This window comes from Bombus pascuorum, chromosome 7 (genome assembly GCF_905332965.1).
Source record: "Bombus pascuorum chromosome 7, iyBomPasc1.1, whole genome shotgun sequence".
In the NCBI taxonomy this organism is placed as follows: domain Eukaryota; kingdom Metazoa; phylum Arthropoda; class Insecta; order Hymenoptera; family Apidae; genus Bombus; species Bombus pascuorum.
Window position 1 is genome coordinate 17,198,980 of NC_083494.1, and position 27,460 is coordinate 17,226,439.

The window sequence follows — 27,460 nt, forward strand, 5'->3', positions numbered from 1 at the left end:
GTAGAACAAGCGGATGAATTTATCGCTAGGCTTGTCACCATTATATATATCGTCATAGCTATCCACTGTATTATAATTGACACGAGCTTTTAGAAAAATAAATTCTTGTTTATGACCTGATAGCGATCTTCGTTGTCTTTCAAAATGTAGAGTAAACGATCGATCGAAATAGTAAATTTCACAGTTGTCCGAAATTGAGTTTAACGTTATTGTTTGAAATCGGGTTATGACTTGAGGTAGATCGAAAGGTAAATCGAAATCAGTGACTCGATACGAAGCGACAAGACGAAGCAAAAAACTGCTGTTTGATATTTGGTTACGATTTTTAGCGTCTCTGGCCGTAATCTTAACGCATAGAGAGCGGATCGAAATCACTGGTTATAGTTTTGAAAGAAAAACACGTTAAAAATATTTACATTTACAGGTTGTGATGTAATGCATGTGTAACGTAATTCCTTCTTTCTTCGTCATCTTCTTCCTCTTCATCGTGCCAGTACCGAGAAAATCTACCATCGGGCAAACTAAAGTTTCGTTTCTGTGATTTTTACTTTCTGGTTCGTAAACATCCGCGATACGTGATCACAATGAACGATTCTTATCGTGGAGCGTAATATCCTTTCTAAAGTTTCAACCGTAAACCGTGCCTAAACCTATCTCTTCTCGAGAGATCTAAAGTCTCGCTCCAATAGCGCGGCAGACCGCTCGCGCGCGCGTCTTCTATCTATACACAGAGCGCGCCAGACTCACCCATATAATTTAGTCTCCGGCTAGCAAGACGTAAGCGGCCGTAATCATAGCTATTACCCGCTCGCTGCTTCAATTAACGTACAGATCCGATAAACACAGCGAGAGCGGCGAGAGCGTTGCGGCGCGGACGGAGGCGCGGAATCGTTGATCTTGTCGCTTCCACCGGTGGCTGGGAACGAATCGACCTTGCGAAATCGGTCCGAGCAATCGGACGCGTCGCCTAATCGCAATCGTTGGGAAAAGTATGAAAATCGAATGATTACACAAAGTTTGAATGTTCCAAGTTTCGAAACACTATCTCGTCGACCATATTTTTACTCTTTCAAAGCTTAATCGTCGAAACCGTCGAGGTCTGAGAAAGGAACTGTAATCTGAAAAAGGAACTGTAGGCACACGAGCTAGAGGACTACTTAAATCATGTTGTTGTTTTGCCTCGGGGTAGCAATATCGTTAATGTAATGGTAAACAAACTCCGGGCAAAACAATGTCGCCGCTACGTGCAACCGTCGAACAAAGATGAATTTGAATTTTCCGACTCTCTCCCGACCAGTATAAATAAACGGACGCAACCGAAAAGAGTTCAACATCTGTCAGTTAACAACCAGTTATCAATCAGTTATCAGTTAGTCGTGCGAATCAGTATCTACGAGTTACCAACGAGTCATCAGCGATCTTATTAACGAATTACACACTGTCTTTAACGAGTCCGTTGGTACGAGCATCTTAGCGAATATTGTCTGTATATTAATTTATTTAATTATTTTTTAATATATTCGACGGTTTCAACAACGAACAATCTCCTCTTATAAACCTCACGATAAAACACCATCTACGCAAGTGCTCCACAGAACGAACCTTTAAGGATTAGGACTCGGCTTTTAAAGCTGGAGTAAGGAAATTAACCGTGATCCTGTGATATATATACCTTACATCCGTCGCTTGTAAGCTTTCAATTTCGTTACTGTTAAGATTTCTTCTCGCGATCGAAATATCACTATCGCCGTTCAAATTTTTCGGAGGAGGTGTAGAGTGGAATCCGTACGAGTTACAGAAACTGGTCGACCCAATAAAATGTCGAAAGGCGTTCAAAGGGGAGAGTAGGAGGGCAGGAAGGCCGGGGTTGGACGGCGCCATAAATTAAAGAAGATGTCCACCCGTAGAAATTAAACCATAGAAACTGGTTTCGAACGTAAAACGATTCTCCTCCTGCTCTCGATCCTTCGTCCACTCTCTTTCTCTCTGTCCCCTCGCTTCATCCTCGCCTCTCTGTCCTTCCCTTCGACCCCTCTACCCGCGTCTTGACCCTATGAATCCTTCAGAGGCCGCTGTTTTTTGTGGTCGTGTCTCTTCCTTCGAACGGCAAACCTATCTCGCTTCCTCGTTTAACGACCGATTTCATTTTATCGAGATGATGCTCGAGGGAAGAAACGAAGAACGACTACGAATCTGGGAAAGTCCGCTACGTTCGATCTGGTCGCTTTTTTTTTACGGTCCTGATAGCCGACGATGTCGATGTCAGATCCAATGTGGTACCGAGAACCATATCGTGAAACGTTTCTTCGAATCACACCAATTGCGTCACAAGACTAGATCTGACAAACATCGTCCTTTCGTCATCGATTGAAAGTCGTGTTTTATCTTCGTTGGATTTTAATTCTAAGACTACGTACGATTGGGTCAAGCGGCACGATATTTAAATCGTGTTCCATTACGATTGTGATCGAACGAAGATCAAAAAGCTTGGTCTTCGAAGCGGGCGGAATTTAAGTTATCTTGGATTTAGGGTGTATCGATTCGTTGATCGAGTCATTTCTTCGTTAGAAGTTTGTATCATCATGGAACGAAGAGTTGATAAAAGCGAGTAACTTTCGATTGGATTGGCTTTAATCTTACGTACGTATGATTTCATTCTTCGCGGAAATTTTATAAATTTCGCAACTATACATTTTTGACAATTTAAATAATCATTTAAATCCTTTCGTTTTTATTTCTATAAAGGTACGTATTAGAAAGATGTTTTTCAAACGAACGATTCCCATATCTCGCTAAAGCCCAGATCCAAATTCAGGCAGAATCATCGCGAATAAAACAGTTTCTATAAAACGTTTCTACACATCCGACACTGCGAAACAGAAAAGGCTATAGATTTCGTAGAATAGTGTGTTTCATTGCCATAAATAATATCTTCGAACGGTGACAGCGAACAGAAGCGATGTGAAAGAGCTCCACGGTATGTCCGACGCTGTGTAGCAAACACGAGAGGCGCGGCAAGCTACGTCAGATTCGTGATCAATTGGCCGAAAATAATCCGGATGTATTTACGCGTTCGCCCGTCGGTCCTCGTCGTTTTGTCCGTGGTTGTCTCATCCCTGTGTGTCTGCTCGTTCACGCAGAAGCCCTTCTCGAGGAGGCAGATGGAGCTAATATGAACTCGATTCTGCCTCCGAAGATATGAACTCATTCTTTGCAGAACGTGTCTGCTCATCGACACGGAAGGAAACGAGATTTATCGTCCTATCTGAACATGGAAGGCGGTCACATCCTGTCGGGTGAAACGGTTCGTCGCGATACTCTCGAGAGCCTGGTCGTTCTAGTCATTCTCGTGTCAACGCTACGACCTTTCTCTGACATAGCGAACTTTTCCGATTGTTTCCTTGTGACAAATGACGCGGACTACCGCGGTCATTAGCCAAACGTCTACCGTTTTAAATTACTTTTAACAGATGCAAGTGGGTTGAAGTGAAAATTAACTTTATAGAAAAATATAAGAAAAATGGAAAAAATATTGAAAAAAACAAGAAATTTAAATTAACGATGCTCGTATGCTAATACAACGTCGGTTTCTATGTAATAATCATATTAGGTTTGTACTATTTTCTAGCGAGTGTAAATTATATCAATTATATATCAAGATTAGAATAAGACGCGAGTTATATCTTTGCTTGTTAAAAATATAAGTAGTACAGTTATCTCTACAGCTTCGTACGCGTTATAAGAAAGTCATTTTTGTTTAAATAAAGCATTTATAACTTCGTATAATAACATACCTATTTCTCAACTCATAAATCAGTAATAAAATACCTCTTAATCATCTTGGCATGGAACGCACTTTCACTCGTAGTAAAATTTTGTAACATTTTATTATAGTAGAAATAGCTTTCCTATAGGATACACGAAAATCATCGTGCCTCTGCTAAGCCTAACAAATACATCTTTTATAAAAAGAAACACGTAATTAATATTTCGCAGAAACAAATTCTTCGATTTGGTAGGTTCATTTTCGATAAACAAATGGCGCAAACGATGGTAAACTGTAAACTAAAGCCGAGAAACTAATGTTCGTAATATCATCGTCCCACTCTACTTTCCGATTTACGAATTTGATCGATGCGTCTTGCCGACGATTCGCATAAATATATCCTAATAAAATGTCATAGAGACGCGAATAAAGACGTAATAAAACACTTAAATCTTTGTAACAAATATCGTTGCACGTATCGTTAAAGATGCACGATTCGCGAATCCCTCGACGCGAATCTCCGATCACGGCGCGATCAATCTCGCGGCGGCACGATCGAGTCGCGTGATTACAATCCGTTGAAATTCAGGCTATCCGTGCGACTGAATTATGACGTTGAGGCATGGTGGAACGGCGCGCGGAGTGGGATTGCCTACGGTATTCCCGAGATTTCAAGAACGCGGCGACGATTAATTGAATTCCGCGCACTGGCTCATGCGCGCACGCACGCCGCTGAAACCTGGCACTCAATCTCGTTAATCGAACGCACGGCGGAATGTCGTAAGACAGCTCGTGCCGATGTTTCACAGCCGTCGCGACGACGTCCCGACACGACGACGTCTCGACACGACGACGCACCGCGCGAATCGTCGTGAAACGCCGCCGCAGCGATCGCGCGACGTTCGTTCGTCGTCGCGGTAATCGATTACCAGCGGCGGATTATTAAGAGTCTTCCCGGGTTCCCTGCGGGCCAAGAAAACGCGCGAGGAGGTCAAAGGGACACGTACGGGACGCGACTTCTCGCTCCGCGCGTAAACCGCGACGATCTCACGGCCTGTGCGCGTATCGCTTGCGCTGGCGTTTAGGTCTCCGATAAAACGAGCGCGCGTTTCGCGTTATTAATTGCGAGCGCCTCTAGCGTTGCTAGCAAACTCGCGTGGGTCAGACGACGCGCATTCCATTCGCGTGGGTGCAACACCGATCGATGGAACATCGGTGATTTTGCCGCTCTGTAGCAAAATTTCTTTTAAATCTCTTAATGGAAACTGAAATTTAATATTTTCTTCGTATAGTCGTATTGCACGTATATTAAACGTTTCAACGCTCTTTCGTGTCTTCACGGTAGAAATTCCAAGTTCCCTTCTTATCGAGGAACCGACTCCGATCGGTTTTGTACACCGTTTTGACTGCTGTTAATGTTCATTTTTATTTATTTTTATGGAGATTGACGACTGCTTTACAATCGATATCCCAACTTGGAACAAGAACTTTTCTATCGAGTATTCGATAGAATAATCAATGTCCCGTGAATTCTTATAAATGAATACATCTGAAGACACTTGATTATGCGAGCCATCCTTCATACCAGTTAAAGCAGTTGTTTGAAACATTTTCATCGACGTGGACGGAAGGTTCTGCTCGTCGAGTTGATGGAACCTCCTCTACGTTCCTGGCTCGTTATGAATTATCAGAAATGAATATTGAATACAGGGGTTTTCTGATATTCGTCGGGTCCTATCTGATTCGCTAATAAATTACATTCTTCGTGCAGTTCGTATATAATTAACAACAAACGTTCGTTTGTGCCGTTAGAGAATTATCAACGCGATCAGAATACGCTTTCTAATTAATCCATAAATCTCTTACAACTTTATTAGAAAGCACTTAACAAACGCACTCGAACCTCTCGGCAAATAGAAATCTAATCACACGTTTCATTAGTATTTCCTCTATAAAACTCCTCACCGTGTATGATAAAAGTACATTAAGCGAAATATAAAATGGAAAGAAAAATTACTCGCTAATGAATATAAATTTTCTAGTAAATGAAAACATCGTCTCCTCTTTAACGGGCCTCCCTAAAATGGAGGTGCTGTTACCAATAACGTTGTCGCTAAATATCGATAATATCACCAAGATAACGACGAGTTCAATCCAACTAAATACAATACGCAAATTGTACGTCGTGTCTAGATTCATAGACTTTGAACGACACGCATCTTCGTTGAAAACTCGTTTCGCCGCGATAACGATCTTTATCGATTTTCGAAACTTGTAAAATTCGATGCGGTGGAATACGATGGTTGGTAACGTCTCCCCAGCGAAACAAAAATTAAGAGAGAGCGGATGAAAAATGAACGAGATAGATGGTTCGTTTACCCGGAAAAGCATGCTCTGAACATCTTTGCGAAATTTACTGACGGCATTGTGGGCAAACATCGTTCGGTCAGTGAAGAACCCCGTTTTCGAGTGACCATTCAATCCCAGGGCACCCACCGTAACGACGATCCTGTGTCAAAGGATCATCATGGGTCACGAGAGTCTGCTTGGAAAAATGGCTCATGCTGTTTCGACGATCTCGAACGACTAACAACGTTTTGACCGGAATCCCTCCCGGCTTCCGAAAGAAATTCATGCTACTGCCAATCCTATTAGGACTCGTTAAAGCGGATTTCTCGTCGATCTGCCAAACAGCGAGGTGTTTCTGGATGAGATGTTCCTTACAAATCACCGCGTAACGGATATCTTGCCTTACCGACTGTGACTGAAAAGCGACAAACTCTCTAGATTTTTCTTATTTTCTTCGCTTTAAATTTCTGAGCTTCCTCAGAACCGAACCTTGAATTTTAAACCTGATTTCTCTTAAGCAATTGTCAGTTGCTAGTCAAGTATCGCTTCTGTGAAAAAGTATCTTGGAATAAAATGGGATTAAGAATATAATAACGTATCATGGCAGTCTATATAACTTTTTTATATTTCAACACGAAATTTGTCTATTTAGCCAGCGATTAAATGGTAATACGAAAGAGATATATCTTTGCGCGCCAACACCAAAGGTATTAATAATATCCTCGCGATTTAACTTTCACGATTCTGGACACACCACCAATAATTCAAGCAATGTCATATATTCAAGCAATATGAATTTAGAAAATCCCACGACCCCGGTATTTCAAAAGAATGAAAATTTCTACCCGATAAATTACGACAATTCCATAACACCGAGCTCTGGTTTCCAGAGAAACGTTTCCACGATTTCGTATGGTGGAAATACGTATACGAAAAAGATCATCAAGGTCGCGATACTAATGCCCGATCGCGGGGGCGCGTAGTCACGATCTTCGGCTCTTTCTTCCAGCAGCACGAGTCACTGCTCAACACTGTCAAGCAACGACGACTGTGATCGTCTCAGACTTATCGGTCACTGGTTGCAATCACCCCGAGAATAATTCCTCGTCCAAAGGTCCAACCCGTTTCGACGACGTCGTACATCGGCGTATCGATTTCAGGCTGGTCGACGAATTATTTCGAATGATCGGCGGGAAACAGGATCTCGAACGTGCTCGTGCGTCCTTCGACGGGAGAGGATCCTTCCGCGGGAATGGGCGTAGGCGAATCTTCGATCTCGAAACCGTGCAACTGGAAGTCAAGCGGCGGCCATGTGCGACCGGCGCGACCCCACGGGAACTGGGAGTGCACCGTCTTCGTGGTATCTCGAATCTACTTTGTGTCCTTCCAACCGGGCCGTGAGCGGTGCAGGTACAGCCCGCGATCCCCGGGATATACGTTTCAATGATCTACGACTCGGCTGGGTCGAATCCTCCGCTGAAAAAGCGCGGGATTCCGCCGACTTGCTGAATCCTTTTACCGATATCCCGCAGACACCAAGCTTTTTCGAGAAGTTGCGAGATTCGTTCGGACGGTGCACGTGGATTCTGCATCCTTATTCGCGTCTCTCGTTCCTGGCGATGTCGAAGTTTTAGGTAAAGTTTGAGACGATGTTGCGTGGAAAACGCGTGTCCAGTACGAACTTTCGCGTTATCGTAATTGAGATAATGCTGTAATCTATCAGGTTGCTTGGTAATTTTATTTATTAAATCATCGCGTTATAGAAATTAATTTGATGTAGACAGTTTTTAATGGTAGTATGTTATACACTTGTATAAAATAACGATTCTGAGACGTAAGATCCGTATTTGATATATTACGGACGAATGAAACATCTCGCAAGTTCTATCCGTTTGGTAATTGTCGAACTTGTAGCCAACGACCGATTAGCAACAAGATGTCCGGTACGTAGTGCGTTGAGATGCCAGAATATCGTGTAATAAAAGATCAGTCGCAAATTTAAATATACAATACGATCTAATTTTCCATATTTCATTCCAAAATCAACTTCTCCATTTTTCTATATCAGCCCTCGATCTACGAAACTTTTACAAAATCATCCCCTAATAAAAGACTCCATAGAACCTTTAATGTAGCAAAGAAAGGAGCTACGCTCTAGGAGCAGGGCTCTAGATGACGAATCAGCAACGACCAATCTACGATTAACATCGATCGTGACGTTCGAGTGTCGGTGACAAAGTGGCTTGGTCCTAACTAGACCTCGAGACATCTGTTCGATTTGTCACGGGTCGCTTTTCCACCTAAAACGAATACGCACAGCCGTTTGCGACTCTACCGTCCTGTGAATAATTGTTGAATACCGCTAATGAGAGTCTAGTGGTTGAACGACGTGCGCCACGCTCTCCGACCGTGTCGAATCGTGTGCGTTTTGCACCCGCCGGAAGAGGATTCTATCGGCCGTGAGAACAGCGTTTAGGCGACGATAGACACGATGCCTCCTTTCGATACGCGTAACGAGCCTTCGCTCTCCGGCGCACTTTGTATCGCGCCCTTAATCAGTAGAAATTTATGACGACCGATCAGTGTGAACACGGAGAATCTACGAGCGCGGGCGGTGCTCGTTCCTCCCGGTTTTCAACGCCCGCGAAATCCTCGGCTTCTGATTAATCGTTCGGCGGATTCCGCTTTGAACGTGGCCGATGTGCGCCAAGTTCGCGGCTACCGCCTTTCAGCTTGGGATATAGTAGCGGTTGATTAGAGCTACGCGTTGTGTGGTTTGTGAATTGGTAGACACGTACAATGGGTAATAGTGGTGAGGGATGATATGGTATGTCGCTTGTGAGGTGGTGGGATAACAAAAAAATTATATATATTTGCGCGATAAAATAAATTCCAAGGGAATAACAAGTCTAGAATGACACATTCATATATTATTACGTACGTGTAATTATTTGTGTTTCAAGTTAGCAGAAAACTTCGCACGGTTCGTAATCGTTATATATTATATATGTATATTTCAGAAACTTTACGCTTCCATGTCTGAATTGCTCGGCAGTCGAGACAACGCTAAGAAAGTTGTAAAGCGGCAAGTGGCTCAGCAGGTGGCAGTTGCAGCACAATACACAACAATGACAACGATGCTTGTCTACTTTAATCACTTGTAAAATCGATAGAACCATATGCTTCCTTGTCAATTTTATTTCGTGTCGTAGGATAAAAAATAAAAGAAAAAAGAAAAATACTATTCTATACTTCCAAGTAGTATTAAAACTACCAAAGTATCAAGTTTCTTCTACTATATACGATACTTGCTTTGTACCTAACGAAATTCTTAGGTCAGCGAGGAGATTAAGATCTCAGGCTGGATTTCAAGAAATCGAATCGAACGTACGAAATCGATTAATGGTTTAGGAGGTAAAACTGTTGCTGGATTGGAAACAAAAGCACGGATACGAGACCGTGGAAGGCGGCACGAGACCTGAAACGTAATCCGACGATGCGCAGGGACTACCAGGCCCTATCTGAAATTTAATATCGCGTCCTCGCGGTTTTCGCGATAAATCGACTGCCCACCGCCTACCGCCCACTCGCGAAGCCCGGCATATTTAATTACAGAAAATCGCTCGACCTTCGCGCGGACCTCCCCCACGTGTCTATACGGTTTACGCAGGCAGTGAGGCATCTTTCAGAATCGGACGCGCTGTCCGTGAACCCCACGCGAACAAAGAGTCTTAATGAATTCCCGTAAAGGACGACCGAACGCGAACGAATCGATAATTACCGCTTTCGATCCGAGCTGCCCTCCTGCTACGATACTCGATCCAGGCTCCACTCTCCAGACTCCGATCTTATCCAAAGGATCTCGTTCGAAAAGTTAACTTTTTCACCTCCTTCGTTCAAGTTTTCATTATACACTGACTCGCGAAAGTGTTTGAACATTTATCGTAGAGAAATTTCCGTACATACCTATTGCACGTGTTGTGTGAAATTGTGTTGATATTTCATTAACATTGTAACGAAACGACTGTCGTGATGATATTGGAAAAATTTGAAAACAATCTGAAAATGTATATAGAGATTATCATCAGAAAACCATCTAACCGATTTTATTTAAATGTCCTCTCGTCTCTATCGAATTATTTAAGTAAGTTCTACGATTTTCACTAACTTTCCTATTAAACTCTTGAAACACAGATGCTGACTTGTTTCATCTTTACACGAGTCATTTTGAATATTTTTTTGTTTCAAGTTCATTTCACAGGCAATAAAACCCTACAAGTTTCCGTAAAAACTGGAAATATTAAAAAAGGACAAAATAGAAATTCTCCTCGTCTTAAACACAAACAATTTCAATTTTACCTCTCCGAGTTGTACAAGACAATTTATATAAAAATTAAGTAACCGATATCTCTACGAATCTTTATATCGTATGTACCAAGTATTTTTATAAGAAACAGAAGGTAATAAGCATTCCAATCGTATCGAAATAGAAGATAACGTTGCTTGCTTGTTCGGAGGAACCTACTTTCCTGGTCGAATCGACGACAGAACGCAATGACCCGTTCTGTCGGTAACTAGAAACCCCTCCGTCTAAATACGCTTAATGGATGACAACTATAAACTACCGCGCCAGTACATAACACGGAACCACACGGTGAATATCGTTCCGCACGATCGAGCGCTCCTTCGAGTACGAGGGTTCCCGTAGCAGTCTCGCTTTCAGGCCGATCAATTTCTCCGCTATCATTTCGGTCCCCCATTGTTTCTCCAGGCTACGAAATGCACCCTGTCGCGGCATCCTAGCGACCCTCTGGTGTCACAAATATTTCCCTACCGTCAACGAATCGCACAAACTGGCAAACGAAACATATCGACGCTGAGAAAACTTGGAATTCTGTTAATACAGGATTTCTATTTGATTTGCTCGTATAAAATTGTAAAATTACACGATTGATATTTCGCGTGAAATTAAATCGTCTATTAATCGCGTTTCCCCCGAAGAAAAATTCCAATGAATTCTTCTAACAGCCAACTGCTCGACGCTTCGTTCCCGATAGTAGTCCGAATATAAACGACGAAGGATAAAAAAGAACAGGGGATAAAGTGGAGGAATAATGGACGCAGCTCCTCTGGATGCAACTCCTCCAATATTTTGACTACCGTGTCAACGAGCCAGCATGGAGCATTCAGCATGCTCGTCGGTCCGTAACGCCATTCATTCGGCCGCGTTAGCGCTCCCAAGAGCAGATTTATCGAACAACGTTGTCGCCGCGTTGAACGCTGCGCGTCCGTGCGGTTAGATTTGTGGCCGTTGCGGTTTTGTCCCGCAGGATGAAAAGGGACGTCTCTCGACGTGCCAAAAGGAGCGCAGGCAATTACCAGGACGGACGCAGGCCACCGTGCTCGAGACGCCCGATCATTTCCCCCCGGGATTACCATTGCGCAGGGAATATCTGTTCGCGCGACCATCCGCTGCCTCTTTAGCGGATTTTATACGACGCTCCGCGGAAACAAGTCTGGCGACCAGTTTCTCAACGCCTCGCTGCGCTTCGCTATTGTCACGATTGTCGCTGTTTCTTTTACCGTAAAGACAGGTAGGTAGGTAGGTAGGTAGAGGTTGATCTTCGAGATTGACTCGGCACTGACTTGTTGCTTTGTTTCTGACGAAACGGATGAATTTATCTGGAAGCGAATTTTGTGACTTTCGACTTTGGAAATTAGAATCTTTCACCAAGTTTGATCTTTTTTGTTTAATTTGCAAACTTTAATGCTAGCTACAGATTTGGTCTGATATCAGGCGCGATTAGAAGCCTCCGAGTTTCGTCTTTTCAAGCACAGCGTTTTCTTCGATTTTTCGAAGAATTTTTAATCGCAATGTAAACGCGCGATAGATTCCAATTCAAAACTTGCGGCTGTTACGGTGCTTGGACGAAACGTTTGACGACAATTGTTGTGGAAAAGTTATGACGCAGCTAACCGAAGGGGATGTATTTTAAGAGGGTGTGTTCTAAAGAGGGTCAGGAAGGCTGCGAATATGGAATGCGTGGAGTGATTAGGGGTTATTGAGTGTGAATGGAAGTTTTGTTTGGTGTGTTCCGAAACGTATTGTATATTGAAAAATAGGGAGTATACATCGTGATAGACATTGAGTTAGTAAATCGTAAATCTTGCGCACACGCGTATACTTCTTTATAAAACTTCCAATAGAAGCAAACCAGGTTTAGGAATCGTTGTTAATTCCTTCGTTAAATTTTGAATTCGAATTCGATCGATAACGAGAACACGACAGAATTTAAATAATTGGCCGATTCTGAAAGGCAGCGCTTAACTGTCCCATAAATCTTCCAAGCATCGTAATAAATCCGACACCTAGTTATCAATTAAAAGACACGTTGAAACATCGCGTGTCGTTAACACGAACGAAATACGACCAACAAGGAAAAAGCTAACGAAGCTCGAGAAAAAAGAAACGTTTCACACGATAATACGATTATTTCGAATGGTCACGTCGTCCAATAACGGAACGTCTCGGATAATTAAAATATCCAGATTTGCTTTTACGAGTCGAATCCTCTGAAAATCGGAACACGCGCTCGTTAAATAAGCGATTTCCGTTCGGAACGAGGTCGAGAGCAGTGCCATTCTTCGACGTTTAATAGTGACAACCCGTTGTTCCAGCTCTTTTATACGAACACGATGGAAATCATAAAAAACACCGCCAACGTGTTCGCGACAGGCTTTCGAGCCGTTTTAACGACGTACGCTTGGAACTTCACGGTGCAGCGCGTATCGCTCGAATTCGGAACTCCATTCTACCGTGGTCGAAAAGAGTCTGAAAAGGAAGACGGAATAAAAGGCGAGCGAAGGAAAGACGAGGAAGAAAAGGAACGCTCGTTACCAAGAGGACTCGTCCAGGCGCTTTATGCGAAGCTCGTAAAAAAGCCGAGACGATTTATAAGGCGAGCCAGCATAGAAATTGGGCCAGCTTACGACAGACGCTCGAGGAAGACACCGGTCAGGATGTATCGCTTCGTGGTACCTAATCGAGATAGGGTAGAGGGGAATCGCGTTAACGAGACACACGTGTGTGCGTGAATTGCCTAAGCATCGATAGTTTGCTCTTTCGCTTCTATTTTTTTCACGAATTTTTGGTAAAGTTGAGATAGCCAGAGTCGATATGCAAATTTACCATTTCTCTAATAACACCGAAACTATCAATTCCCTGTGATACTTTTTGCTGAAATTACCAAATGGATACGTCGATTTATCGTTTCTCTATTAACATTCGAATTACTAAATTTATCGAAATGACGGATAAAATACCAAAAACGTACAAGAAATTCTGCTAAAATTGGATACAGCTACAAATTGGACTATGCACTGTTTGACCAAATCGATCGAAAGCCGAGTCTTTGACACACCGTTACTACTCCCAGATCTTTTGTAGAATTTTCTGCTAGAGCTAGGTTTTCTTCCTTTTCTTCGATCGATTCGAAAATCGTGGAAATTTTATATCGCGACCGATCGATCAAAAATCAAACATATCCGAACACTACCTCCGTTTCCTGCTTCTCTACTCCAATCCGCACAGAGTCCATTTTTATCCAGCGAAGCAGTAGCATTACGCGACCAGAGAGACGAATGGAACATGTAATCAACAATGGAATCAAAACTGAACCTTCACCATTCACCTATTAACTCTGGTCATTTCGACTATAGCACTCGAACAAACTCTCTAGGGTCTAACTCTCGATTAATCTGGAGATCGTATCTTCTGGGTGGGAAGTGGAGTGGCGACCATTGGATGTCGCAACACGTGGTCGAGGATCCACGCGTGTCTCTGCGTTCAGAGAGAAGATTCTCTTCTCACGCGATAAATTCCACGCCAAAGATGGCCAAGTATAAAAATGTAGAGGAACTAAGAACAAGACGGACAATGCGAATACGTTCTTTGTATTTTCGGTATGTGGTATAATATGTCGCTGTCCAGTTAGTTTTAAATAATTAGAAGACAGTTCTAAACCGAGCGGTACACGAACTTTTATTTTGAGTTTTATTTTGGAATATGTGTGTGGTTAATAGCGTTTTTCAATTGCGTTGAATAGTGTATTTGTATATGGCTCGAGAAGATTATGTTGGATTAACTATGTGGGATAGAAAAGATTAGACGTAAGAGTGTTGTTAAGCACTAGTATTACCTGACCCTTTGTAACATTGATCCTTTGTTTCCTTTGGACACATTCAGGTTATTTCTCCTTTGAGTATTCACCAAGCATGGTAATTCCGTAATACAAAAGAATTTTTCTATCCTAAAATATTAAGTTCGGCAACTTTAGAGATACTCCAAATTTCAGTTTGGCCGAGTCACCTGTCACCGATGAGTCATACGCGAACGAAAATATGTGTCACATACACTCTAATCCACGACTGGAGATGATACTTTCATCGTTCAAGGTCTATCCGACTCGTTTATTCAGGTTTGACAACGATCGCATTCAAAGTAACATCATTATAAACTTCTTTAGATTTTTTACAAACTTCGTTCTTTAGTAAATATCCGGACTAAGCGACTGTTTATTATTTATCCAACTTAATTGATTCAACGTGTACGTCAAAAGCGAGATTGTCGCGGTTAAACGAAAAGCGACAGCTACAGTTAAATTCTCGCCCTGATGAATCATACGTTTGACATAAAGTATTCTAATTAGAAAGAATAGATAATTTAAACTCGTAGTGTATCGGTATTATAAAAAGACGACGTTCTATTTAGAACGCACAAACACTTAGGACCAGTAATTTTCGTGTTATAAAATAATTTCTACCTGGAAATTCCATGTGTCATAATCTAACCCGAATGTTATAAAATAATTTTTGCCTGGAAATTCTATGTGTCTATATTCTAATTAAAAAGAATAGATAGTTTAAACTCGTAGTGTATCGATATTATAAAAAGACGACGTTCTATTTAGAACGTGCAAACACTTAGGACCAGTAATTTTCGTGTTATAAAATAATTTCTACCTGGAAATTCTATGTGTCATAATCTAACCCGAATGTTATAAAATAATTTTTGCCTGGAAATTCTATGTGTCCATATTCTAATTAAAAAGAATAGATAGTTTAAACTCGTAGTGTATCGATATCATAAAAAGACGACGTTCTATTTAGAACGCACAAACACTTAGGACCAGTAATTTTCGTGTTATAAAATAATTTCTACCTGGAAATTCCATGTGTCATAATCTAACCCGAATGTTATAAAATAATTTTTGCCTGGAAATTCTATGTGTCTATATTCTAATTAAAAAGAATAGATAGTTTAAACTCGTAGTGTATCGATATTATAAAAAGACGACGTTCTATTTAGAACGCACAAACACTTAGGACCAGTAATTTTCGTGTTATAAAATAATTTCTACCTGGAAATTCTATGTGTCATAATCTAACCCGAATGTTATAAAATAATTTTTGCCTGGAAATTCTATGTGTCTATATTCTAATTAAAAAGAATAGATAGTTTAAACTCGTAGTGTATCGATATTATAAAAAGACGACGTTCTATTTAGAACGCGCAAACACTTAGGACCAGTAATTTTCGTGTTATAAAATAATTTCTACCTGGAAATTCTATGTGTCATAATCTAACCCGAATGTTATAAAATAATTTTTACCTAGAAATTCTATGTGTCATAAACTAACCCGAATCTATGCTACCTTTTGCACACGATCCTACCCACTCCAATTTCCACTCACCAAATTTAGAGATTTCTAAGAGGAGCAAGTATCGGACGTGTTCTGTGTCGCATAATGGTTGTTAGCGGACACGTTGATCCAACACGGAGGCTTTCGCGTTGATCGGCTTAAGTCTATGCAAAGTCAAGCGTTCTTTCGATACGACACGGCGGTGACTTAATCGATCCAGTAAATATCAAAATATCGCTCGTACGAGTCTTGTAGGCGGTTTGTCGCGCCATAGGATCGGAAAATCCAGTTACTTGTTATTTTCCTTTCGTACTAAGCCGAACCGGTAACCGACCCATCCTTCTTCCATGAAACTCGATCGGTTCACGGTCGCATCGCTGATCGGAAAACGCGGTCGTCGTATCTTGAACGCGTGCATCCGGCTGTCGATTAATAAATCATCGTTACATCGCAAAAGGCGCGTCGTCATCGCGGTTTACATTCAAATCTGTTCGCGGCTTCTTTCGCGATCGAACGACCGGTCGCGCGTGATTGCGTCATCCTCTACTCGCGATTCATCTCTAAAATTATAACGTTCGCGGTCGGTGCAACGCGTTCGATTCTCGTTAACGCGTTGCGTTCGATGATTTTGCAATTTTTCACCCGACACCGTTCAAAAGGATCGAGTTTGTTCGACGCTTCGCGAGGTTACAGATGTGAGGTGAATTAAGATCGAAGAGTGAAACAGTTTCTTTTCTATCGAGAAAAAGATTTCTCGCCAAGCTGTTTGGTAGACGAGCGACGTTTAATGATCTCGGCTTTTGAGCAACGATGTACGTGCAAGGTTGCGTTTAACAAATCGAAAACTCGAGTCACTTGGTGAAATGGGGCCGGAACGAACGGGGCCGAAGGTCGAGAATCGAATTCTCAAATGTTTATTTGTTATTATTATTTTTTTATTTTTATTATTATTATTTTCTCTTGCTTCGTAATATAGTGGTAGGCTCCGTGGTAATATAATTTAACGACACCGCAGTTTGTATTTGTAACGCATTCTGGTTTAAATTTTAATCTTAGTTTTAAGTCTTAAACCGAAGGTAGCTAAATACAGTCTGTATGTAGTTGTTCAATATTTCATCGTTGACATAGCGTGACAAATTGAAATAACAAATCCTTACTGGAACTTATTGAATAACGAAGAAATTGTAAAATAACGAGTTTGTATACGGAACAAATACTGTAGGTAGAAGGTACCTGCCACTCAAAGATCATTGATCTAAAATGGAGCCAATCCAAAGGCCACTTTTAAAAATAAGTTTTATAAAGTCAGTAGCTTCGCTTGTGAAAACTATTCCCTGTGGAGACACATTTTGTATATAATATAAAACATATAAACGGTATAATCTTAATTATTTTTAACAAATCATGAAATTTATTCTCAGCTTATCCTACTACCCTTATCATATTATCTCGAAACAATGCTTCGCTCTCCGAATTCCACTGAGAAATCTACGAAAGGGTTGAGAAAAGCTTGAAATATTTCCCGTTGACAATCATTTCGTGGGCACCGTAGCTGATGCAAATGTTTTGAATTATTGACTATTTTGGGGCTCTTGTAAGGGTAGGTCATGTCGTTAAGTTGGTTAAGCCGAATAAGGCTTAACAGCTTTCGAAGCTTAAATTGTTATATTAAAGCCTAACACCATTAGACCTTCCGGAAATGACGCATTGGTAGTTATACCTTATTTGAACAATCGTATTATTCCGTTATATTTCGATATTTATTAACCTAGCAGAGTTAAGCTTTGTTATCACCTGTCAGGAGACCTTCGATTCGCTTCTTCTTAAATAACGGTCGATGCATATTTATTGTTTCACCTGACTTAAAACGATCTTTCAAGACTGAAACGAAGTTGGGATTATTCCACGTCATTGTCTTCTAGAGATCATTTTCCGTTAGATGCCTACCATATCCAAGTCAGATTACCTCAAGTCAAATAATTTGATAATACTGCGAGGCTTTAGGAACAATCCAGTCGGCTGCCTAACTTCTCAGCTTCTCGAAAGTTTCTCTGTCGAAGGCGACACATAAACGTCCGCAGGGATTCGAGTGATTGATACGACATTCCGAAACGTTGCGCGCGACGTTAACGAGAATACGTGGAAAGTCTTGGCGAATCGTCGAGAGATTCGAGCCGAGCGCGATTAGCCAAGTGACGGGTTTCCAACGTTGTTCGTAGCGGAAACGCTTTAAGACGGACACCGTGGCTAGAACCGAGCGGTCGTAATTGCTGGATCGCGGCGCGTACTAGATCCAACGAGGGAACGAAGTGGAGAATCGTGTCGGCGTCGATATCGTAATCGCGTGGTCGAGGAACTCGGCGAAATCGCCGTCTCGACGCTTCCAGGAACGAGTCGACGACCACGTTGACCCGTACGATCGTCGTCGAATTTACCGTCGAATCGCGTCCCGAATACTATCGTGTTTCGCAGAAATCACGAATGACGGAGCAAAGGTACCGCTGCGAAATTTCCCGCTTTTACGCGGCTAACCTCCGACTTTCGTCGAAACGACACTCTTGCGCACCTTTCTCCGCGCTACGGATCGCGCATACCGATTTTCCGCTCATGATAAAAATCTCGTCACCGTGACATTTCTAATTTAGACGAGGAAAATCTTAAATTCAAAATCTTTGCTTCGTGAGAGGAAGAAAACAAGGAAAAGACGAGGATCGTTTCGCGTCGTGAAATTAAAGCACACAAGGCAACATCTTTGTATTCTAGATACATAGTGTCGCGAGATATGTGGCAGATATTTATAGTACTTGTGTATGGTGGTCATGGTACGTAAATGTCGCCTGACGGTTATTTCTCAAGTTATAAACAGTATGATATTGCGTTAGAGATACAGCGATATCATCTCGTATCAAAATGTATCAATAATTTCATGTCGTAGAAACCACATTCGAAATTGCGAACTACATTTTGCAAGTTCTGTTTACGTTCCTGTTACTTCAAAACCTCAACTATGTATTTCCGTAAGGAGAAATTTCAAATATTTGAAAGCCCTGGTATTGCTAAATCTTCTTCATAATGAAACACAATACACCATGACCAAGCACCTGAAGCACCAAAGTTCCTCGAACCTTCGCGGTCAACGGGGTGGTGCCGAAACAAAACGAACGTCCTCTTCGCTCATCTACGAACCCGTTCACGCAGAGGTTTGTCCAGATTTCTGGCTTCTACGTTGACGATTTCACGGTGACCCAGAGAAACACTCTTCTTTTCCGGATTTTTCTACTAATCCACGCTGCACCGCCCACTTTCTTCCTTTTTGTCAGATCCTTTGTCCACGTGGACGGATCCCATTTAAATTGGGATTAACGCGGCTGTTTCACGGGGTGCCACCACCATCATGATTTTGCCAATATTTCCTTTCGGTAGGAAATCTCATGGTGAGTTCGTGGATTACTCGGTCTCGGCACGCTGTCAATCCATGGATTAGAGACAAACCTGCGTACAGGTTAACCAGATTGCTGGTCAAAGTTCTACAGATAAGATTTCAACGGCGATATCGCACGCGTACAATTCCCATAAATGGATAACATCGACCGTGCCGGATTAACAGAGACCAGAGTCGCGATGCGCAGATTGGTTTAAGCGAATCAATGACGAGAATTCGTCTGGATCGTCGCCTTTGCTCGCCATTCCAAAATCGCATCTCCTTTGGAAGAATTTCTTACGAATCGCAAGACCCATTGGTTCGTCCGATTCGTTACTCTCGTATTTTTGGACATTTCTCGAAGCTCGGCTTATCGACGTCGAGTCGAATTGGACGAAGATAAATTGTAGTGGACGAACGAAGCATCCTCTCGGGAGCGGGTTTTGGCTTTAAATTTTCCGGCATTAGGCCAACTTGCTCCACAAAAAGAACGAGCTGTCGTCGTACTTTCTCCGATGCATCTGTAACGGTACCTGGTTTAAGGCGAAGGATTGGCTTTTTCGTTCGACCCTTTTGCGTTTTCTCTGCTACATCTTGTTACAAGAACAAACGCACTTTTGAGTATCGTGTCCCTCGGGAGACGTCAGGAGTACCAGCTGGATATGTTTGCCACTCTTCTTGCTCACAGATTTCCGTTTTCCAAATCGTGAACAGAAGGCGTGCCATAGACGTACTACTACCATACGCAGCCACGTTTCGACGACTAAGATTATCCTAATACTAGTAAATATACCAAGAAACTGTCGTCGCCTGCCTTGCCTACGGCAAAAAGTAACCCATCGACTATTACCATTTCTTTAGCGTAGTTTTTGCGTCTATTTTACCGATGGGGCACGTTTTTCTTTCCGTTTTCATTTTTCTTGTTCAGCGATTACTCGTGAATTTCTATTTTCTAATTTCATGGCACGATTTTTATTATCCTCGACGCATATTTTGCATCGATGCGATTATTTAACTAGTACCGCTAACACGACTGTTGCGTTTTTACATTCGTGCGGCTTGACAAAAAAATTTCAACGGTGAAAGAGAGCAAAACCAACCCTGTGTTTGAACGGTCGTCATTTTCAATGGATACGCGAAGAAAAGAACGTATAATAAAATGTATAAAAAATTTCTGTAATGCTCGTTCGATACCGATGAGCCGATAGGATTCATCTCGAAGAATGTAACATTAGAAAGGAGTTTGAGAGAGACGTTGGAAATCACGCAAGTTTTTCTTGTAATAGATCATTGTGGTTTGAGAATTGTTCGATCTTTGGATTTCTATTTACGCGGACAAGTACAGGTTTTCAGTAAAAATTCCGGAGAGATTGTGTCTTCATTGTTGGATAGTTCACTGGAGAATCTTTCACCGTGGCTTCTGGCCGTTTCTGAAATTCTACCTGAACTCTCAACCACGTGGCTATCTTCTTCATCTTCCGAACACGCATTACTTACCTATGCCATGTTATGTGAAAATCAAAGATAAAATACCGAGAACACTGCGGTTCGGCTATTCGAAAGTAGTCTTGTAAATATGATATTTTAAATTTCCTATCGAAATCGTCACTTGCCGGTCGATGACCGAATTCGACGACAACGCGATATTACGATATGTATTACACAATTTCGAAACGGCACGCGATTACAGAAATGAAAGTCGGTATAAATCACATTTAGACATATCGTCGATCAACTGCTAGGAATGATTACTAAATTGTTTAAATAGTGTCCTCCGAGCAAAGTTTAAAATGACTACTACTGTTCTATGCAAGAATTTAGAGATAAAAGTCGGTTTAGAATTCTGTTACCTTAGATAATACATAAAAGATATAACTTAGAAAAAACGAAGCTGGCATCCCGCTGGGGGTAGCCGCCCACATGCTATATTTATTTTTTATTTTTATTTTTTTTTTTATTCACCAACAAGATATAACACTTTACCAAATGTCCATAAGGACACATTGTAAAATAACCAAAATAAAATAAAAAAAAAAAAACCTTAGATAATTGTTTCTTCAAACTGTAATAGTACACTCGTGACAATATAGAATAATGGATTATTGGTTCTTGCGGTAACTTTCAACAATAGCGATAAACAAAGGTACCTCAAGAAGAAGAAAAATCTCAATATCTTATTCTACAGACAAATCTCTGTTTTTAACGACTTTCATCTATGCATTTGGAAGGAAGAATCTATTTTACTCGATAGGTTATTTTCGTCAACGTGTATATCTACTGCATTGTCTAGTCAAATTCAATTGCAACCTTTTCGCACCGAATCTTAAAGCTATTAGCACCAAACTGTACTTAATTACGTCAGTGTGCGCCATTAAAATTCTATTTAGGATTATCTCTGGAAGAACAAAGCACAAAAGGAGGCACATCGTTTGAGGGAAAGGATAAAAAGTTGAAAGAGAGAGAGAGAGAGAGAGGGGCGGGAGAAACAACGTCTTTGTCGGAATGGAAGACAGAAGGATGCGTTCGGAGGCTAGACCGTAACTCTCGCGGTTTCATCTCGTTAATTTCTGCAACAAAATTTATTTATGACATTTAGTGGACCACGTCTTCGGTTACTACGAGACAGTTCCTGAAAATCGTAAAGTTCCGATGCAAATTTCCCGAGTAGCTTTCACGTGGTTTTCTTGGAAGTTACACCTTCTTATTACGACTCTCTAATTCGGGAATTTGAGGGCTTTTGTATCTTTTATTGCTAATAATTATTTAATTGGCATATATATATCATCAATGAAACGTGGCATTTGAATTATGTTTTGGGAATGGTTGAATTGTAATTGTTTGAAACAATATTCAAATCGCTTCAACATCGATCCTAAAGGGTCTGCATTGTTTGTAGACAATGTACATTGTACCAGAGAACAGTAGGCGATAAACGTACTTCGAGATACAACAGTTATTGAGGTAACGTTGATTATACGAAAAGTAACACGTCACAGCACGTCAACTTTGCAAATTCACATGCCGAAATTGAGTTGCGTAAAATACATGTACATATAAGTAACGTTTAAGGTAAAATTTCACATCGACTGCGATTATATGCAATAAAATGTTATTACGTATGCATTAAAATTGTAGGATTTCTAAAGGCTGGAATACTATATTCGCGAAGAAGATGGAATTTACAAAAAGTAGTAAAACACATTGGAATATTGGAAACAGATATTTACGAAATTATATACCTACGCTTAAATAACAGAAAAACTAATCATCCGATGTGCAACAAATCCGTCCAAAGCTATTTTTCAACCGAAGAAACCGGATGAGTATAATCTCCGCTTTATCGATACATACTCTTTGATCTGCCGAAGCGTTAATTACGCCAGAGATAGGAAAATCGTTGCCCGTAATTTCTCCGATCCAAAACTCGACACGGTTTTCGAGCTGTCAGCTCGAAATCATCCGCGCCGAGACAAATTAACGAGCGGCTAATAAAAAAGAAACGAATCTACGTCGGAATTCAATCTCTCTTATTAGTGGCACGTCGATAGCGTTCATGACGTTGAATTATAAAGACCGAATCGAAACCTGTAAAGTGGCAAAAAACCGAGGCAACGGTGTATGATAGAGTGTCCCGATATTTCATCGCCGAAACGCGTATTAACCAACGGCGGCGATTCGCTGGATTCCGGCCGGCAGGTGAAACACAACGCTATCATCATTAGAATGGTAATATTCACTTAGGAAAGCGAGATCAATTTGTCTGGAGCAACGAAACGCAGAGCAATGCGGCTAATGGGGCCGCGGGGAACACTCCTCCCGACTCCATCGATTATTATTCATTAGAGTGAAATTTCTAGCGGTCATCTAATTGTTTTCAACCCAAGCGAAAGTCACGGTGCATAGCCGCAAGAAAAAGACAGCCCCCAGACTCGTGGATTTCCGCTTACGACGATCCTGACCGCAGAACATTGTAAATTCAAACTGTTCGCCGGTCGTTTCGCGAAATATCGCGGCACGATGTGCTGGTTAAATAATGAGATTGCATCTCTTACCTCGAACGAGAGAAATTTGACGATCTTATCGTATAAGATACGTTGATGCACGAGGAAAACGATTTTCTCAGAATTTACATTGATTTCTATGTAAGAAATTTATATAAGAATTTTTGTTTCAAAATGCCACTCTACCGTTCTCGATACGTCTGAACGTTGAATTATCAGTATGTTATTCACACGTCACATTCTTACTTGGATCGATATGAATGATCGGAGGATTTATACCGATACTTTACAAATTTTTACTGACATCGGTAATGGTATTCCTTTCAACGGTTCTTCGGGGGGCTTTCGTTCGAAAATTACCGCCAGAAAAAAAACTGGCACACGTTGATTCTTTTAGATCGACCTCGTCCATGATGGATTATGGATGATGAGCTATCGATTAAGATCGATATCTGATTCGACGTCGCTATGTTTACCCCGTGTATACGCGTCGGCCTTTAATAATCGATTACGTGAAAATTGAATCTAGAGAGCGACGAATCCGAAGAACGAATACTAGAACTATCAGAGCGATCAAAATGATTAATTCTCAATTTTTTGTAGAAATTTTATAGATTTATAACGGTGCGTTTTTGGGGCTACTACCGATTCACAACTTCATTCAATCGTAGGGAGATTTCGCGATATACAGATTATGTGTTTTATGGAACCTACGACACAAAAAATTAAGTAGAAAATTAAATAAAAAGCTTCGAAAAATCGAAAAGACGGATGGAATTAAAATCCAACTGTACTTTCTGAATTTTTTCCAATATCGCAAATGTTCCCTCTCGTATTATTTCCTTGAAAAGCTTTTCGCAAATCGCGTTATAATACGGTGTATCTCGCTGTTCATTCTTCGACCAATTCATCCGCAAAATCAGATCGACCACTTTGATCTCCAAATCCTCGAACTATCCGCAACCCCTAAACCGATCCCTAACCATCGGCACGGCCGCAAGAACGGCGTGCTTCGCACCCAATCGGGCGATCACGGTTCCCCGCGGCCCCCATAACCGCAAATCGTCTCGCGCGGGAAGGACGTGACCTCGAGGAAGCGGAGTACGCTCGGCAAGAGGGGAGAAAAAGGAGCAATACGGTACGCGACAGGGATGCGCGCAGCTTGTTTCGTGGCGAGGAGACCAAAGAGGAAGAGACGCAGGGTTACAACTTGACGTAACTTGACCTTTGCTCGCATCCTCGCGATAGGAGTTCTACGGGGGGCCACGGTAGCACCGGCCAATCCCATCTCTTCGCACCTTCGGTTTGCTTCGGCCACTCTGTGTACTCTCTCCGAGAGCTGTTCCCCTATCGTTCCTCGATCTCTCTTTCTCCAGCAGCTACGTTTTTCGCGATGCCTAACGTCGTTGCATCTTTGCTCTAAGTTTCTTAGAGGTAACAGACCAGCCTGTTGTTGGTCCAGGGCCCCGTTCCTGGCTCCGGATCGCTGACTTCCAGGCGAACCGGCCAACGTTTACTTTACTACCGTCACGTATAGGCCGTGGCCGAGCACGACGGAGAACACGCCGCAGGAACGATCATGTCTACGAGCGGTACCAAGCTACCAGCGGCACTGGCCAGTCACAGGATCAGTAGCTACCAGTTGCTCGCGGCGCGCACGAGGCTAGTTAAGATAGCGATCCGACCGGGCCGACGGCGAACAATGCCGTAAAGAACCGGGGCTGCCAGTGAATCAGCCCTTATGGCGAAAACGTGAACGATTAGTGGCCGTCCGTGTTAACATGGATCCGTGAGACGCCGCAGCCCTGAGACTGGTCCACTCGACTCTACGGTAGGCTCTCGACCAACAGCTTCTTCCCTTCTTCCGTCTCGGTAATTGCGAAATAGCGCCCCGGCGATCGCCTAGGTCGAACAACAGGGTGGTCGAGCAGATTTTTCAACTTCTCGGATCGCTAGACGCGTCGCCGCGATTAAGTGTTCGCTGATGACTGCCGGCCACCAACGACGACATCGTGTACTCCATGTTGGTGGATTTAAGGCAGACTCGATGCCCTTATCGTGCGTTGTATCGTGCCGTTCCTTCGCTATTGCCTCGGTAGTCTAGATCGGGTTAACAGGAGAAACGACGAAGTTACGTTGCGTCGAGAACTTTCTCCGAGGACGTTTCTTGCAGAGAATGCGTGGTCAGAAGGAAGGATTAGGTTGGATTCGGAATATACGAAGAACATGCAAGTGCGGTGAAACCCCTGTATTTACAGGTATAGGATCGAGATTCGTTATAAGCTATGGGTAATCCTGATCCATGGAACGATGGCAATAATGAGGGTCGAGACACCTCGAAGATAAAATTTAAGGATTTTTTACTTGATGTTTTCACCAACCATGGTTGCTATATTTACCCGATAATTCATACAGAATATAAAACTATCTATCGTTGGATCGAGATTCTACGAACCTTTTTCTTGCAACGAGGTAGGACTGTCGGTATCCCTGACGCGTCGAGCTGCTAAACGTTCATCGTCGATTTTTTATATTCGTCGGAATCCATCAAGAACGGTAACGCGAGGCAAAAAGAAGATCGTGCTCGTTAATCGAGGCCACTCGAAAGGCGGCCGGAATGGAAGTTTAGCCGCGTGACGGCGGTAAAGGAAAAAACGAAAAGGCGCTGGGAAGGGCAATGGCGGAGAGAAAGGACAATCGCTCGTCAACCGGCCGTCAAAACATCCCCAAGGATCCATAGCGAATCACATTCTCACACGCGGGTACGACAGAAGGAGAGAAGAGTCGCAAAACGCCAACGGCGGAGGTTCCAACGATAAACGAAGAAGTACCTTGGCCCTGGCTGATCTTTCTTTGCACGGCACGACAATGTGTGACCGCAAACAAACGAATGGCAACGATAGGGGGCGCCAATACGCATTCACGACCAGACAGACTGTCATTTGTCACGTCTTTCACGCTCTCTAATGACACGCACTGCTTTTGGACGCATTCTTATGCCAACCGTCCAAGCACCTGGCATCGACTCGCTTTATTATTTCCTTTTTTCCGCGTCCGACTCTCTTCATCCCGCAGTTGCCTATGTCTTTCTGCCCCACGTCGCGTTACGCGCCCGTTTTCTTCAGCCCTGCCATCGTTTCGTCGCTATCATCGTGCTGCCCGATTCTTTTTCCACGGTGCTCGTGCCGGCGAGACGGTTGAATTCGATTTGTTAGGATTAAAAGACCCAACGATGATCGGGCCAAGCTTGCCGGAAACTGGTGGTGAATAGCAAAATCCGTTTTTATGCTACACGGGACGGAGGATCTTCTTCGAAGGTTTGATTTGGAATTCGCATCGCAATAAGTCGGTTTAATTCGAAATTGTTACGAACGCGTAAACGAAATCGAGCGATGTTAAGCTTTGCGATGATGTTGCCGATCATTTTATAGTCAAGGTAGGTGTATCGTGTCACGAGTCGTTGATCTCGTTAGAAAATCAGCACGACTCGTGTTATTGGCACATTGCTCGCATGCTACGCCAAGCGAATCTACTCATCGTCAAATTAACTGAAATTGAGAATATCTTGGAATTTCTCACCTCGAATTTTTCTACGATAACACATCCAAGATCTTAAAAATCGTAATCTCCCGAAAATATCCAAGCGAGACGACGATATTCCATATGGAAGTAAATCCTCCAAGACCTCCGAATCGTTCAAATCCCATGAACCGAAATACTCGGTGGTCGAGAAGAAAAGAGATCGCTTTAACTGCCTGCTACCAGATGAGTGGGTGGTGCTGGGTCGTGAAGCAAGTTGCGTGGCAACCGGGATACGGGGCCAGTGCTCACGAACCCGGTGCAACATCGAGCACAAGCGAGGAGCATTCCCTAGCCCAAGATAGACCGTGTGTTGTGTTGTATGCGTGAACGCGCGTGTCGGACTTGAGCGCACGGACGTGGCACCCAATGAGTTTAAATCATGCCGACCGGCCGAGAAGAAGGCACGGCGAACGCGTCCCGAGGTGCACGCCGGGGTTAAATCATAGAAGAGTAGCAGGAAGCCGCGCGAACAGCGAAACGTTGCGAGAAAACGCGAGGAAGCTCGAATCGCCGCGTGTCTGCAATTCGTTTCGAACGATCGGTGGATAAGCGACGGGGACGGGGCACGAGTGTTTCCCGTTCAGAGGGCAGCGAGAGCTTTCGAAACGGCCATGGTTACACCGTCGAGACTGGATGGTA

General features: G+C 42.6%; 1 protein-coding gene across 2 annotated transcripts in view; it reads right to left on the reverse strand.

Annotated features, from left to right (window-relative positions):
* The window catches only part of LOC132908660 (protein embryonic gonad-like), a 113,791-nt gene that overhangs the window by 40,286 nt on the left and 46,045 nt on the right, over nucleotides 1-27,460 (reverse strand). The gene's annotated exons all lie outside the window — the stretch shown is intronic.